Genomic DNA, 18,587 nt, shown 5'->3' on the forward strand with positions numbered 1-18,587 from the left:
GTTAAAAAAAAAAACATTTCTTTGTTAATCTAATTCTTTTTGTTCTTTTTTTTTTTTCTTCTTCGTCAATTATTAGTTTGCCCAATCTCTCATTGATGGTAAAACACAAGTGCAGGAGTACAACACTGAAATCACAAAGCTCAGGTCCCGACTTTGCCACTACTTATTTTCCTCAATAGGTAAAGATAAAATTAGCTGCCTTCTTTTTCTCTAACATTGGAAAATGTAACTTGTACTTAAACAAATTATATTCTGCAGATCGAACTAGGAAATGCAGTCAGTGCTGGTGTGTGATTGCAGCCAAAGACCGGGTACACTATGACATGTCCTTAGCCATATAGATTGTTTATATAATGGACTTTGTTCATTTGTTTTTTGTTTGTTTATTTCTTCTTCTTTCTTTTTTTTTAAATTCACAGGTGCAGTGCCAGAAATGTGGTGCATACAAGCACATGCATTGTTCAAAGTCTGTTTGTGGCATCTGTATCTTCTGTGAGAGTAAGCCACAATATAACTAAACAATGTCCAAAAATGTTTAAAGTGAAATTTTTTTTTCGTAATTTTGCCTTTGCACACCAGGACTGTGTAATTAAAGTGGACGTTTCAAGATCCAGTTTTTACACAAAACTATTTTAGACATAACTGTGTCGTATTGTGGGGATTTCTCCATCCAGCCATCCATCTTCATCCGCTTTGTCCGGGGCCGGGTCGCGGGGGCAGCAGCCTAAGCAAAGAGGCCCAGACCTCCCTCTCCCCAGCCACCTCCTCCAGCTTATCTGGGGGAATACCAAGGCGTTCCCAGGCCAGCCGAGAGATATAATCTCTCCAGCGTGTCCTGGGTCTGCCCCGGGGCCTCCTCCCGGTGGGACATGCCTGGAACACCTCACCCAGGAGGCGCCCAGGGGGCATCCTTGTCAGATGCCCGAACCACCTCAGCTGGCTCCTTTCGATGTGGAGCAGCAGCTGCTCTACTCTGAGCCCCTCCCGGATGGCCGAACTTCTCACCCTATCTCTAAGGGAGAGGCCAGCCACCCTTCGGAGGAAGCTCATTTCTGCCGCTTGTATCCGCGATCTCGTTCTTTCGGTCACTACCCACAGCTCGTGGCCATAGGTAAGGGTAGGGACGTAGATCGACCGGTAAATTGAGAGCTTCGCTTTTACACTCAGCTCCCTCTTCACCACGACGGACCGGTGCAGCGTCTGCATTACTGCAGCTGCAGCCCCAATCCGTCTGTCGATCTCCGGCTCCCTTCTCCCATCACTCGCGAACAAGACCCCGAGATACTTGAACTCCTCCACTTGGGGCAGGAACTCATCCCCGACCCGGAGTGGGCACTCCACCCTTTTATGGACAGGATTTCTAGGCGCAGCCAAGTGGCGGAGGGCTTTCGCTTTGGTGGCCTCAGAATCTCATCTCTGATTTTTGCAGATGATGTGGTTCTGTTGGCTTCATCGGGTGAGGGCCTCCAGCTCGCACTGGAACGGTTCGCAGCCGAGTGTGAAGCAGCGGGAATGAGGATCAGCACCTCCAAATCTGAGGCCATGGTTCTCAGCCGGAAAAGGGTGGAGGGTGGGGATTTCTCTTCACAATTAAATTGATATAGTGCTGTTTATATCATTCTTCTTTATGTAACAGCACAGTGCAGCACAGCAGAGGGAAAGGAGTTGTGCAGCATAGTAGGTGGCTATACAGGAGGAGCAATAGAAGTAGCCAGTGAAGAATGTCATCAGGGAAAGCATCAGGCAGGGAATGACAAAGGAAAAGTTCCTAAGGGAGAGAACATCTGCAGCAAATCGACAAGTAACAGTGAGATAGGAAGACTGACAGTCAGAGATGAAGGTACACAGACTGAAGACAACGAAAAAGAAGCAGAAGTATACGGCACAAGTCTGAGTACAGGGCCCTGTTTCAGGAAGCCGGTTTAGTGCAAACTCTGAGTAAGTATACCCTGAGTTAACGAAAACTCTGGGTTTTCGGTTTCACAAAGCGAGTTCAGATGAAGCCTCAGTGAGTCACTATGACGACACACTCCGTGAAGCTAACCTGCCCCCTAGCAGGTTTACTACAACTAACCCTGACTGTCCCCGCCCCTTTGTCGGAAACCTGACAGTAGGAAGTGTCGGACATGGCGTGCCCCTTCCTTGAAGAGCCAGTAGATCGTGAAGCCCAAATTCTCCGCAGAGCTCTCCGCCGGGAGAGAGTGATTAGAGCGCGTTTGGACATTTTATCATTTCCTGATGATTTTCTGTGCGAACGTTACCGTTTCTCAGCACAATCTATAATTTATTTGGATAACATCCTCAGGCCATATATTACGCATGTGACACATCGCGGACATGCTCTCAGTTCTGTACATATTATTTGTATTGCACTTCGGTTTTTTGCAAACGGGAGCTTTCTGTATAATATTGGTGACGCTGAGCACGTTTCCAAGGCTACCGTCTGTCGGGCAGTCAGGGATGTTACAGTTGCACTGAAACGTCTCCTGTACTCGTCTGTGGTGTTCCCCGGTCATAGACCCACAAGATTTATCAAAGAGGGATGCCACAAAATTGCAGGTATCAGGATGAACAAAACTTAATTCATGATGTGGTGATATTTGAACTACTACTTAAATTTTACATTTATTCCCACGGTTCCCAGGCGTGATTGGCTGTATAGATGGCACTCACATTCCAATCATTGCTCCTTCAGTAAATGAAGGAGACTATGTGAACAGGAAGTCTTTCCACAGCATTAATGTACAGGTACATAGTTCCCTGTAGCATTTCAAACTAACAAATTATTTCATTATAGTAATGGATGCTAATTTGTGTTCTCTGCACTGTGAAGATCATATGTGATGCTGCCAACATCATCACAAATGTGGAAGCCAAGTGGCCAGGCTCTGTCCATGACTCACAAATATTCCGTGAATGTACACTGAGCACAAAATTTGGACATGGTGAGTTGAGAATACTTTAAAATATATAAAGACCAATTGCTTCAGGGACATTTGAACTGAAGTGTATCCTTCTGTCTTAGGAGAGTTCACTGGCTACTTGCTTGGTGATAGGGGGTATCCATGTTTACCCTATTTGCTTACCCCTTACCCTGACCCTGAACCGGGCCCACAGCAGCGATATAATCTGGCTAAGGACAAGAGCCAGAATTGAAATGACTATCGGAATGCTTAAGGCCCGGTTCCAGTGCCTGCAAGGACTCAGGGTCACCCCAGAAAGGGCATGTGACATTATTGTGGCATGTGTGATTCTTCACAACATTGCCACAATTAGAGGAGAACACTGTCCTTCTGAACCAGACATCAGCAGTGATCCAAACCATGAACATCCTGACCCTCCCACGGACATACAAGATGGAAGAGCAGTCAGAGACACCATATGTCACAATCATTTCCTTTGACCCATCACCTCAACATGTTGAAAGAAGAATAAACAGATTTTTTGTTCAACTGGCTTTATTGGTCGCCTGTGTTTCCTGTACACAAAGTATTAAAAGATGTAAACCTCATAAAGTGTCTCTGTTGCTTCCTCCTCTGTAACAGCTGTCAATGTTTCTTCATTATTTTCCTGCAGTAAAGAAATAAACAACATTGCTGTTCTACTGTAAACTCATATAATCTGTGGAGTATTACTCACAACTGCATGTTGGTCTGGCTCAACAGGAGGCTGCACCAGATGCAGTACACCATCACCATCAACTGATAGAATATGAGGTTTATACAGGTCACTTATAACTTACAAGGGACCAAATGGCAATTAACAAACATACCAATCACCTTACACTTCATTGTCATTATGCTCTCAAAGACAACCAAGACTGAGGGAAGGCAAAATCAGTAGGAAAATAACTTCACTACAAAAAAATTCATTATGGTAAAGAGTTTATCAAATGAATGAGTAGCACTGCAAAGGTGACTGTGAAGAAAGGATGTATGCACATCATGTATTATTTTGAATTTACCCCCTATGTAGGCACTTGTGTCTTGCGGGGTTATTGACTCAGAGGATGTCCCCGCAGAGATGCCTTCAGCCACAGGGTGCCCACTGTTTTGGCTGAGGGCCAACTGCTCAGCCTCTGTGAGTGGTGGTGGCGGAGGACCCCCACCTGTTTTTCAGGCCTCCGCTTTTTTTCTGTTGGCTATTACGGGGTCACATTTGAGCATACAGAGTAAGCAAATATGTACTTGTAATGTGCTCAGATAATTTCAATAAGTGCTTACAGAAAGAAAATTAATGTAGCCTCTAACTGCAATTGATTTACATAGGACAAACAGACCAAGCACTATGGCTCATAATACAATTACACCTTACCTGTTTGGACTATATTTTTATATTTCATTTTTACTTGCTGCCAGGAACGTTTGGGGCTTGTTGGGTTGCACCTGCGCTCACATCACATCACAAAATAAAATGTATAACATATAAAATAAAATAACATATGATAAAATAACGTGTTAAATGGGTGGGAATCCCTAGATCAATGTTTATATTAACACTTACGCATTGACTCTGTCGGCTATGTTTTGCCATGCATGCTCTCTTTTTTTTGCAGCTGAGGCTGTGTTACTTTTTTTCTGCAAAATTTGCATGTTATCAGCATATGCTGCCATCAGAATTTCGGCGTCAAGCGCTGTAAAATACATTGACCGCGCCTTCTTTCCCTCCGTCTCCATGGTGACTCGCTTAATCTGTGCTCCACTAATCATGGCTTTATGTATCCTCGTGCGCGCGCTTAACTTGGGGTTAAAGCAACTCCGCGTTGATTGAACTACTTGTTATCAGCCTTTCTGAAACCGAATATTCCGAGTTGGACAGTTCGGGGTTACTCAACCCTGAGTATCGTTTTTCACTCTGAGTTTTCTAAACCGGCTTCCTGAAATAGGGCCCTGATAATGCTGCTGCTGCTGATGTTGTAGGATCGATGCAGATACAGAATTCCAAACTGATTCAGGAGGAACTAGTACAGTTTACAGAGTGCATGGTCGCTTATCTGTACCAAGCTCAAAAAAGAAAACCTACACAATAACAGAAGACGAGATCAAGCGCAGAATCAACGCAGAGAACATGTCAGTTCATGTTTTCAGAGGTTTGATTGGGGTAGGTATACATTTCGTGATTTTGATGTCACCTGAAATAAATCCGGGTTACTCGTATCAATGAAGTGACAATGTGGCTGGAAATTGTGCATTTGCTGCAACATATACACAATTACACCATGTAAACAAAAGCATTTAACTTTGTGCGCGTGTGTGTCTCTCTCTGCTCTTTTGGTGTTTGCACTTTTTCTTTTTTAGGGCCGTAAAGCCAAACTGCCCGCAATGATTCTTGACAGGCCTAAGAAGGCCAAAACTAAAGTAACAGTGTTTAGTGTTCTGAGTGAAGAGGAGGCTGGGGAGCTAGCCCTCGGGTTTGCCGGAAGATTGGCCTGCGATGTGTTACACCCCGGCCTAGGCAACCGGAGTGCAACACGAAAAAAGTAAAAATAAAGAAAAAAAAACACACAAAACAAACCCCACAAAGGCTCTCCACCAAAATCCCAAAACGAAAGTATCGACAAATCTATTTACAGCTATTTACAACAAAACACCAAACTATTTACAACACGGGGGAGATCGCGACCATGACACACTGAAACACAAGGCTTAAATACATAGAAGGAGCAATCAGGGAATGGACCACAGGAGGGAAACACAGCTGGGGCAAATTAGACCTGACGAGACAGGGAAACGTAAACAGAAAACACTAAGATAACACAGACTTTCAAAGTAAAACAGGAAACACATAACAGTCACGCCAAAAACAACACACTGACAACACCGAAACGTAACAGTTCCCCCTCCCAAAAATCAAACATTTAACACCAAGTGAAAAGTTTGATCCAGACAGACGAAGCCGATGAAGGCTGGAGCGGTCCCACTGACCCTCCAGCAGACGACGAAGGCTGGAGCGGTCCCACGGACCCTCCAGCGAAGGCGGATGAAGGCTGGAGCGGTCCCACGGACCCTCCAGCGACGACAAAGGCTGGGGCGGTCCCACGGACCCTCCCCTCAGCGAAGGCAGACGAAGCTGATGAAGGCTGGAGCGGTCCCACTGACCCTCCAGCAGACGACGAAGGCTGGAGCGGTCCCACGGACCCTCCAGCGAAGGCGGATGAAGGCTGGAGCGGTCCCACTGACCCTCCAGCAGACGACGAAGGCTGGAGCGGTCCCACGGACCCTCCCCTCAGCTGAAAACACTAAGATAACACAGACTTTCAAAGTAAAACAGGAAACACATAATAGTCACGCCAAAAACAACACACTGACAACACCGAAACGTAACAGATGTCACAACAGGCATGGTCTGTAAAGGCATCGACCATTCAAGTGCTGATATGACAAAGTAAGTTAGTAAAACAATATGAAAGTTGTATCTTTTTTGGTATTATTTGTCATTTCCCCGTATTTGGGTTATTGGTGTAACATTGTTAATCTTACTTTCTAATAACAGACTCTTCTCAAAATCCAACACAACCTTAAACATGAGCTGACTGATTCCTCAACCTTCAGTTTGCTGACACACACCTTTGGCCCCGCTGCACTGGATTCTGTCATTTCATTCCTGTGTGAAAAACTTGATCTTGTCTCTTAAATAATGAAACCTTTTGTGACTTTTGTTTGTTCTGTAAATCAGAATCTTGAAAATTGTTCATTGTTGTTCTAAGTTTGTGTTAACTATTTGGCAAAAATGATTGGTTCCTAATCCAAACAGCATAATGACTGTTCTAACACATATCTTAAAAATGCTACAAAGAAAGAAAATTATCACATATGTTTCAATATGAATGTAATTGTGTCACACTCGGTTTGTAGTAGCTTTCCTGTTTTATTTTGAGTTTTGGTATGTTTACACTGTTATTTTTATTTCCCGTGTGTTCGTCTTCCCTTATTAGATTTACTGTATTTAATTAGTTTGATTTAATAACTTGTAATTATTTACTTTCTAGTGTGTATATATGCTCCTTGTTTGGATTATTGCTTGTTTGAGTTCTGCCTGTCTTTTCTATTAAAGATTTGGACTTTTGGACTATTAGTGGACCTCGTAGGTTTTTATTCTGTGCAATTGGTAATTGACTGGGTTTAATTTAGTGGCCTGGAAAACAGGCCGGAGGGGTCTGGTCATTTTAGCCCCCTAATGTCACGATCTGGTACAGGGATTCAAACGCAGAGCGGTAAGGTATCTCCAAGGTGTAGTTTATTTACAGTGCCAGTGCAATATATGTACAGTGAAGGGATCCAAAACTCCGGGGGAATCACAGGGTAACTCGCTCACGTCTTCTTCGCTCACACTCACACACGTTCCCGCAGCAGGGAGGTCGCAGGTCCCGGGGGGGGGGGGGGAGATCTGAGGCAGACGAGAAGGCAGGTCACCAACTAATCACAAATCACGAATATGAAGCACAAGAGCTGTGAGAACACTAACGTTAGGGGTACAATCATCCAGCGACGAGAGGATCTGTGTTCCAGCCTCAAATAGTGCTCCCGGTGATGATGGGTGAGTGTTGTCAGGTGTGTGTGTGGGCCAAGGGCGGAGCCCACAGTGAGCTCCGCCCAGGCAGAGAGGGAGAGAACAGAAACAGCAATTGTAGCCTTGTGGGGCCGACCGGGCAGGCACGGAGACCATGACACCTAAGACCCGAAATCTTCCATGGCATGCATTTTTAATTTCTCTTTGATATTTGGGCCGATTGGAACCCGATGAATGTAAAAAGAAAGAATTACCAGGTTTGGGTTTTTTTTGTTTTTTTTTTACCTAATTTTTGTTTCTGAGAAAAATGAGAGCCACATATGAGGACATTCATTTGAAATTTCGATAGAACAGTTGCAGTATAATGTCCTCGTAACTGTATATCAGGCACTTGTTGATCAAGATTTAGTATTTTGGTCTAAATAACCCAAAATGTGATGTCCACATATGTGGACGCCAGGCTGAAGTAAAGTGTTAGAGCTATTTATACCTATGTAAACTTTTATACACTGGTTTTTACCTGTCTTGTTTCAGAAAGGTTTAAAAGGGTAATGTCCACAGTTTATTTGTTTATTTATTTGTTTGAATTCAACATATTTTATTAAAGTAATTGAACTTGAACACAGAAAAAACTGAATCAAATAATCATAAAATCAAATCACTTGCACTATACTAAAGTCTAATCTACTCTGAGCTAATGCCGGTTTCCAACACTAATGATCGGGTGAAGGAGAGAGATGAGGGTGTGCACGGCCACTGGTGCTCTTATCCCTGTTCTTTGTGATACAATCCAACAGGAAAGCAGTCAAACCCTTGGACATTAGCCAAGTTAACTTTCACAAATATATACACACAGGAACTCTGAGCCCCAATGTCAGCATTAGCACAAACATGCCACTTCATACCAAATCTCAGTGTGAGGTCAGGTGTTAGTCTCATTCCATTATTCTGGCTATATTTTCTTACTCATCATTACTAATAAACTTATACTTAAGACTAACTATTAACAAAATCACACCCCAATAACTCTGTTATTACACTTTGTATTTAATCATAAAAAGGCTGGATGTTGAAACCTTTTACTTCTATTTTGTATGAGCCAGGATTCTCAACAGCTGATACTCTATGTCCAAAAAGTGACAGGTATCGTTTTATGGAGCAAAAAACTTAAGAGCGCATATTTTATAAATAATACCAACAATTACAAATGCAGACCTTTAATAGTAATAAGTAATCCTTTATTTATAATGCATAGCAATATAAAAATAGTAACATATGAAAATATTACAATGGGCACAGATGAATTTGTATCAAAAACAGCAACCAAGCCAAAGTAATGAATAACACACATAAATAACAACTGCTTGAGAGAGCAAACAATTTCTTTTCATCTGTTCCTTGGCAGAAAGTTAAGACAGCTATTCAGCTTTAGGTTTCAATAAACAGAAGTAATGGATGCAGTCCCTTTGAAATGTCACACAAAAGTCTACTTGTGCATATACTTAGCTTTAACTCTTCTCTTTTTTGTTTTGTATTCCAAAAGGTTTTCATTTTCTCCAGAGGATGTCTCTCTTTCAGTGGTTATCGACTGTTCACATTCATTTTCACAGACTGTTGGAATGTCGATGCTGGCCGAACGTTTCTTGCTAGAATACAATGGCCTAATTTTGCGTGCATTATCTGTCGTCTTTATTTCGTACTGGCATATACTTTTATCCTACTTCTTGTTTTGTTTTTAAGACATTTGTATGCAGTTCATCTATCATTGCTGTAATACCCTCTGGAATGAATGCCCACTGTTTAACTGTGTCTAAAACAGCATTTAGTTTTCCAACCGCATCTTCTGTGCATTTTTTGTCTGTGCTTTCAACTACAGGAGTGTCATTCAAAGTTGATAGAGGACTTTTCAGAGAGTTTTTCATTTGTTTAAAATGGCTACAAGCCACCTTCAGGCAAGCACATGTGTTATAGTGAGAGAACGTACAACAAGTGCACTGAAGTGTTTCAGCCGATGCAAAAAAACACAGATTTCCAAACAAACTTGGCATTTTTATCACTTTCAAGTCCTCACAGTGTACAAAGTAATGCCTTTCTTTCACTGCAATTCTTGCCAAGGTAGAAATGTCTGTTTCCATGTTTGGATAGATGTCATTGTCAACCTCTGCTAATTTTGCAAGTAACACTAGATGCTTGCAAAGAAGTCCTCGTAAGCCATATGTACAGTTGCAGTAGGACTCAACAGGGCAGACATCATACACTATGTCTTCTCTTGACTCAGATGGGACTTGATATGCATTAACTCCATGGCTGTTCTTGACTGTAATTTTAAGAGCCCAACCATTTTCCATCAGTCTTGAAACAGAGTCTGAAACTTGAGACAAGGTGTCAGCAAACCTGTTTTTCATGCGGCCCACATCTTGCAGGGTTTTTATGACTGAGAAGTAGTCGTCGGCCTTCCCTAGGAGCACTTCAATCAGATCATCCAGATGCCTATTCTTGTAGCCAGATAAAAACTGGTATTTCAGGCGGTGGAAAAATCAGAAAAACAGTTATTTGAAATGATTAGTAACTGTAATTGAAGGAATTTAAAGTTTTAATCAAGACTGAAATTATTTTTTAAAAAATTGGAATACCTATTGCACACGTCTTTTATAAAGGAATGCTCTGTGCCGGTTTAGCTGATTTAGGCAAATCCACCTACTCTGTTTTTTGTTGTGATAACATAAAAAACGCTGCTAGAATTTAAAGGATTTGCCTAAAACCTGTTCTGGCAATGACATGAAGAACCTACTCAGTTTAGCCTCTTGGATTAAAGCATAATATCTTTTTTTCAGCAATACAATCGAATGAGGTCAAAATAATAAATCATACCTTTCAATCACATTGTTTGTTTCAGAACGAGCGTGACTGAAGCGACGGCCGTAGTCACACCACATGTGGCCAATGCCTTCCCAGTGCTTCTGAAAATACTGGCACACCAAAGGGTATTGCTTAAATGTCTGGCAGAACTCTGCTGATGTGGCTTTAAAGTCGTCCTCCTAAGAGAATTGGATGCAACAGAATATATTTCAATCCATTTAACAGACCTATTGAAATCTTTAATATTATGTATTGAAGCCCTTTTCCTTTTATTGAATAACATTAAGAATTTTAAGTTATTAATAATATGTCGTGTTTTTGTATTAAGAAGCAATTATTTCTTCCCTTACAATGGCTAAGAAGGAACACTAAACCTATAAGCATATTTGGTTTCAGCATCTGTCTGTGAAAGAATCCCACTCACAAGTTCTACTGCACAGTGGGTGACACAATGATGGTCTGCACAGCTTAAGTACTTGTTTTGATAAGCAAGATAAGAAGCCAGTTTTAGAAATTGTTTCAAAAATCTATTTTGTATCTCTCTGTAACTTTTTTTTAGCAACTGAAAGTTATTATGCTCTTAGTGTAATCAAGAAATCAAAATGTGAAATAGACAAATTACACTTACAGATGTGCAAGCTTTCAGCTTACAAAAGAAAGAAATGATTTCATTTCTCTTTTGGGTGTTAGAAAGCCCATGGACCCCGGACTCTGATTTTGAAAGCCATCGATTAACCCTTTACAGCCGATCGGAGCGGGCACGCTCTGTTTTGCGTAACTATTTTTAAATCCCGGTAGCTCTGCAACCACTTAAGCTAGCACAATCATTTTTTTTGCATATGAAACTGGAGGAGTTGTACTTACATCTTATGCCATCAGCTTGTCCTAGGTCACAGTTTCCTTCCACATATAGCTTTGCAAAAACTGCATAAAAATCACTTGCAGCAACAAAAACATGATATTCCAGAAACACGCTTCGCCGATCCATCAGCTGTTTGTAACACTTCCTACGTCCATCAGCGCGAACTATCACATGACCGCATGACCTGCCCGAAACCGGAAGTGACGTCATTTTGCGGAAATGTAGTTTTTTACGATCGGGCCCTTATGAGCTTGTGTTTTACTTGTTATGTGTTTTAAAAAGTTATGTTTGAGTTTATGACTTTCTGTGTCGTTTCTGGGATGCTTAGGACTCATATTTCACTGCTGGAAATAGTTTATTTTGATGCATATGCTGTTATTTTGCAAATTTGCACTATAATATTTATTTTCGTTTTTCCTGCAGTATATAAAAATTGGTGTATTTCAAAAATAAAACTATGAAGACACTCAAAATAAATTTCCTGTGGTGGGAAACTAGTTTGTGTAACTTTTTTGTATTTACAGTTTTGAGGGATAAGCCTCTTAAATTTCTCTAACTAGAAATATATGTTAAAAAAACAAAAACGATTTTCAATTTTTTTGTAGTTTATTGCACTTTTTTGCAATTTATGTAATTACTATGCACCTAATGCAGACATATTATTAAAGTTTGGGCTATAATGGTTGTATTGATGTATAGCAACTTGAAATGCTCCCAAAAATGGCTCCACAGCATGTAAAAATATAATATAAGCTCTGGCGAACTTGGTTCTATGGTAGGTCTTAAAGGGTTAACAGCCTGTGAATGTAAGAGAAAAAAAGTTAATCTGGAGAGAGAGACAGAGGAGCAGCTGTACAAAAAGCATAAAAGAAAGCTGACGTCCAAAAATAACTTTGTCACTCACTGGACAAGAGGACCTGTGCATTACAGAAATCAACCAGGCAAACATATTTTTAAATGTCAAAAAGAGCTTTGGGAAGCAGCCACCAGAAGATGAGTGCACTGTGGTCTTAAATGAATGGACAAAGTCACTCAACATTTTATCCCTTTATATTCATTAACCTGAGTAGGTGAATATCACAATGAGGCAAATCATAACAACAGGACCCTGTTGTAAAAATGTGTTTCAGGTGCATCTTAGACAACATTACCTGCAAGACATGGTACCAGCATAGAAGGATAGCTGACTCTGGAAAAACCTTCTGCAAAGCATTTATTTCCGCAAAGTCTTTGTCAACCATAAATGCTCTACAGAAAAAAAGAAAACACTAAATGAGATTAAACAGTATGAAAATGTTTTTGCTATCTCAAAGCACCACTTCAATGCCAAATTAAACATTTCAACTCACAAGTAGATATATAAAATACTGCATACAGCCTATAGGAATAACTTTAACAACTGGAAAGGAAAGTTTTTTGCAGCCCATGCTACAGCTATAGCATTAGATTCTGGCATGTTATAACTTTTTTGAAAAGGAATTATTTCAAAATTAATAGCTGTCAATGTATTATTTACCTCGGGGAAGTTGGGAAATGCTCACAAACTATTCCAAGAACAGTTTCCAGGGTTTTCTGACTTTCGTTGCTGACAATAGCATAGGCCACAGGGACTCCATGCCCATGATCATCTATTACAACAAGTGTGAATAAGGGAAATGAATACTGGTTAACGCAGTGCGTGGTGTCAACAAATACTAACTGTTTTGCATAGTTCTCCATGTTTGATTTCATTACAGGTGTCTGCAAAACAATCATTAGTTCTTGGTCAGATGTGTATGGTTGATAGAAGAGAACATGTTCTTGATGTTTTCCATTAAGTAAGGTATGTACACTTTGACTGTCTCCACAGTTAAAGTGCTTCTTCCTCATCATGCAGGTTCTAACACTGTCAATGTCACGTGGTGTGACAAAATGCTCTCTGTTGTGAAGATCTCTGTGTCCATGTTCTTTGGCCCATTTATGACATTCGGTTAGTATGATGGCTGGCTTAGTTCCAAGGGAAAGCAGTTCCTCAATCTTCCTCCTCAAATCACTGGAAATATTGTTGAAATGTGTGTCTTTTGGGTCCGAAGGATCATGCCCATCATGCTTATCATATGTACGCTGCACGATGACTGTGTGGTCTTTCCAACATTTGAGTACTTTAAATGAAACATAGGCCTTACAGCCCACTGCTCTGTAGCTGTTTCGACTTTTTTCCCCAGCTCTGATGCAGTTGAATTTGTAATAGTCTCTTTTCCTGTCTTTACCTGAGGCAACATTTAAACATTTATAATGTCCATGAAGGGTTAATGAGTTCAATTTTTCTAACACAACACTGAATGGGTCCTCCTGGCATTGTGACACATGCACACAAAGTTGTGTATCTTTTCCAGTTCTTTTTTTTTTTCGTCATTCAGAACACTTCTTCTAATTATATCGTCCATTTCTGGTGGAAGAATAACGAAGGTTTAATTAGTCAATATTCATTAATTCATTTTAACTTGTTTTGGGGGTTTTTGCAATACAATGTAAATATTAAATATAATATTAAAAAAAAAAAAAAAAATATATATATATATATATATATATATATATATATATATATATATATAAAACAAAACAAACAGGGGCTAAGAGAAGCTAAACTTTCATATGGTATGTCTCTGGCAACTTTAACATGATGTCCCAGGGACAACTTCTACGCGATGTCCCAGGGACAACTTCTACGCGGTGTCCCAGGGACAACACTTACGCGATGTCCCAGGGACAACACTTACGCGATGCCCCAGGGACAACATTTACGCGATGTACCAGGACAAATTTGTAAATTTCTGGATTACTGTTAATCTCCATAGAATCAAGAACTCATGTCCAGTTTCACAGCTATGGACCAGTTAATTATGTTTCCAGGTGATAGTTTGATTCATAGATTCAGCACACAACCATAAATCTAGGCCTTTTAGTCCAGATTCTCTTCACTTATGTTTGTAAAATGATCGGGGAAGCTACTGCAATTTTGCCTGACCCAACCCCCGGGCCACGAAACACCCAAAAAGTTGGGGAACGCTGGTCTAGAGAACACTGGTTAGCTAATGCTGTCGTCAAGTAGCCTATCGCTAGCAAACAAACAGCAAGCCAAGTGAGGAACATATGTATAATGCTTACCGTTTATTAAAGGAAAGTATCCTAAATTGACTTCAAATTCGGCGGACAGGCGAATTGACTTCAAATTCGGCGGACAGGCGGCGGTTTCTCGCTTCTTCACTTGTGTTTCGAAATACTCGAAGGCGGGTATTTCGAAGTCGCAAAGGAATGACGTCACAAGAAGGTGATTGGTCACTTGCAATGTTGAACCTGGAACAACATTAATTATGATGATGTGGGAACAACGCTGACACGAGGAAATCAGATCGTCCTCTGTTCTGTGCCATTACCCAGCATACATCACTCCCTCCATAAATGCAATAAACGATACAAAAGTAACAGCCTATAATTAATTTATCTGCTGTATCTGCTGTTTCTCAGGTAGTTGTTTACATTATATAATTTATTGTGTTCTGTATACGTCACTACAATGTGATTTTGGAAATGTATAAATATACGGACAACAGGCTCTTCCACGGCAATCTCTTCTCGTCAATAAGCAACGTTTAGGGAGCTCTATAGTATTCAATGAGAGGACCCTGCACGTCAATTCCGCGCGTCGATAAGTGAAGCAGAGGGAGCCTGACCATGCACATTTGACGAGTTGGGAGTGAGAACCTGTTGTTTATACTGGCAGACTTCAGCAGAAAGCCAGCATCATCATCAAGGACACCTCACACCCTGGACACTCACTTTTCCCCCTCTTCCCTCTGGTAAACGCTACAGATCGATCAGGTCAAAGACATACAGACTCAATAGAAGCTTCTATCCACAGGCTGTCAAACATGCTCTACTTCTACCCTGACTGAAGGTTAACTGCTGTTAACACTCATGGAAATTTACACCATATTTCTAAACTATATTTATTATACTACAATGCAACCAACATTCCTACCTCTACCTATATAACTGTATCTATTATAGTAGCAACCAACATTCCTTTTTTTTTTTTTTTTTTTTTGCCTGTCCCGTTTGGCTCTTTTGCCATCAGAATTATTGTCTAAAGGCGAAGAAAGATGCCCAACGGATTTACTTTACCAAATTGACCATCCCAGCCTTGCCGTATTGGTCTATTTGATTCACCTTTTATTGTTTATTTTATTTTATTTTCACTTGTTAAATACGGGACAGACTTGACTGGGGAAAAGAAAGAGGTAAAGAAAAACAGCAGGAAAGAGGAACAGTGATAAAGGGCAAAAAACAGTGATAAAGGGCAAAAAACAAACAGACAAAACAATACATATATCAGTCACCTGGATCACCTGTTCAGAAAGAAAAAAGAGAAAACAAGCAAAAAAAAGAGCAACATAATAAACAACATCACGATGATCTATGTGAATATGACAGTAAATACTAAATATTAAACATTATTGTGCAGCACGTAAGATTGACAGCGCACAGTGGGCTTTGAGGTAGGAGCCAAAAAGGGTGTAGTTTGTGGGTGTGATCACCTGTGTGTACACCTGTGAGCATGGACGCGCTTGTTTTTTTAAAAGGTTCCTTCATGTAATGAGCTGCTAGAGGGTGTGGGGGGCTACAGCCCCGTCCTCCAGGGCATGAAGCAGGTATGGAGGAGATCATGACTGCAGACATCCAGAGGCCCCCAGAACACAAGAGACCAAGGAAGACCAACGGAGGTGCAGCCGCGCCACTGTCCCAGAAAGAGCTGAGGAGAGCCCCAGATGAGGGGGGTCACTCAGCAGCCGCGGAGCAGAAGCCAGGGGGGGTTGCAGTGATGTGCCCGTGAGCTCCGCCGGCAGCCAGCTGTGCCAGAGTGACCGAGCCCCAGGCCGAGAGGCTGAGGGCACCCCACCTCCAAAGTGGCCTGAGCGAGCCCCAGGCTCCAGGCCCCGACAAGCAGCCACTAGGAGTGAGCTGGTGTGTACCTGGATGCCCATCCCCGGACACATAGAACCACCAATGCAACCAACATTCCTACCCCGTACTCAATGTGCAGTACCACATATCACATTGCACCTTACAATGCACCAATCACTCACTTGGCCCTTACATTGTGTGCTGTCCTCGCCCTGAGTTTCTTAGTTTCACAAGCTAGACAGTGAGATAACGATGCTCCAATAACCAGACTCATTTTCCTTTTTGCGCTGATTTATTGAAGAATGGCCTCTGACTATTGCCTTCTCTTTGACCATTGGAAAACTGAAAGTACAAAATATCGTATTAGCTAACTAACATGGTAACATCATAAACTACGTTGTTACACTCTTACTACAAGCTAACAAGATAAAACTTTCAAATGTACAAATTATTGTACCATTTTTATACAAAACAAAACATAATAATTATTTTATCGTCACTCATACTTACAGACATATCTTGTCCAAGGAAAAAACATTTTAAGGTACATATCAGCTTAGAGCAATAACATTTCAGTATCACTTTCGGCCATCTTTGATTTTTTTCACATTCTCATTTTTCCTTTACCAAAGTAGTCAAACCCATATTACAGAGCAGCCACTAGAGGGAGCTCTAGGGCAGTTTACAACTGTAATATTCAGTTTATCTTATAAAAGGCAGAACACATTGTATCTGCTCTATATATGGCATATGTATGTATGTGTCTGTATATGAGTTTGTGTAGATACCTATGTTACTGTGTAGATACTTACGCTAATGTGTATTGCACATTGTGTGTAATATTCCCTGTGTAGCTACCTCTTAAATCTTATTTTCCTATCCTAAATCGATCTGAGTGGACATCTACACTTTAAAGAACGCTTTACTTTGTTGCAAATATACCACTGTCGAGGCATCACAGAGCTTAAGTGCAAACTCATGTTTTAAAGTGATATGTTGCTGAGACAATAAAAAGCATGTTTATGGTGAACAAAAAATGCCAGAATGCGTAAAAAATATATATTTTATCACTTGTGTGGACATATAGTGGGATAATTTCACTGAAAATAAATCTACAGAGCTAAGTAGCACCAGCTTTGTCATTAGTGCTTTTACATTTTTTTTTCTACTGACTACAGTACCTGCTGATTCCAAATAATGTTTTGTCTATACCTGCTTTTATTTCATTTCATTTTACATCGTGACCCTACTTGAAATCGTTTAGTACAAATGTTTGTGAACAATGGAACACATTTACATCCATATTAATCTTTTTATTATAATTATTTTTGATTATTTTCTTTATTTTTACTTTTTGATAATAGTGCTGCAGGACAGCTTTCCTGCAGTGTACAGAAACAATAGAGGTAAAATCAGACTGATGGGCAGAGTGAACCAATTTCCAGACAAGAACAGCACACACCTGTCTGCATTATGTAACAGATTTGAATTATTCTGACCAACTGTAACAAGCATTCCTAGAAAAGACACCAAAAGCACTATCATTATTGCTGTGATGGTGTAGAAAGCTTTCTGTTTTGAATGATCAATCTTCTCCCTGTTTGCTACCAGTTCCCCTGGACCTGGACGAATCAGAACACAGAGAACAGAGACGCTACAAAAAGAGATGATAATTAATGCAGCCACCATCACACAGAAATAGAGAACATAGGGGAAATCAGGGTAATATAGAGCTGTTACTCCAAGCCACCCAAAGCACATCAACCACACACACCCAGTGCAGATGTTTCTGATCCTGACCCCACCCGACTGTCTCAGCCCCATATAGGTGACAGGGTGAACAACAGCCAGGTAGCGCTCCACACATGTCACAGTGTTAAAGAATATCTCTGCAGGGTAGGGAAAAGAAAATGAATATGAGCCCATTAGAATCAAAACTGAGTTATTAATGTATCTCCCAACTAAGTAAGTACTGACTGCCAATACATATATCAGTTCAATGGCAGTCAGATTATAGGTGAAAATATCAGAGTGACTGGTTGCTGCCAAGGAGTGCTGCTGCCATCGTTGGTAAGCCACATACAGAATGAGGATGGAGAGAAATAGAACAACAAATATCTTGGTGATGAAAAAAGAAATGATCATTGAAATCCCAATGCTTGAGGTCAAGCAGTCAAAGGCAGACGAAGATGAGTTATTTGACATGCTTCTTAATGTGCCGTTGGGGGCTTGTCTGGAAATAAAAGGGGAAACAAGTTAGTCATGTTTATTTTTGCAGCACCAATTAGAGTTTAAAGTATACTGATGATGCTATGATATTTGATATATGAATAGAAAATACATATGATATTGAAAGACAAAGTGTCTACGTGATTGCTATTATCAACTACTAATTTAATGTCTTCATTGATTA

General features: G+C 40.7%; 1 long non-coding RNA gene across 1 annotated transcript; it reads left to right on the forward strand.

Moving 5' to 3' along the window:
- Window positions 1-272: 272 nt before the first annotated feature.
- LOC113017177 (uncharacterized) lies at window positions 273-5,431 on the forward strand. The gene is made up of 3 exons (XR_003271406.1): window positions 273-311; window positions 420-498; window positions 5,298-5,431. It is a non-coding gene; the product is annotated as an uncharacterized LOC113017177 (long non-coding RNA).
- Window positions 5,432-18,587: the final 13,156 nt, after the last annotated feature.

Source organism: Astatotilapia calliptera, unplaced genomic scaffold (genome assembly GCF_900246225.1).
Source record: "Astatotilapia calliptera unplaced genomic scaffold, fAstCal1.2 U_scaffold_1, whole genome shotgun sequence".
In the NCBI taxonomy this organism is placed as follows: domain Eukaryota; kingdom Metazoa; phylum Chordata; class Actinopteri; order Cichliformes; family Cichlidae; genus Astatotilapia; species Astatotilapia calliptera.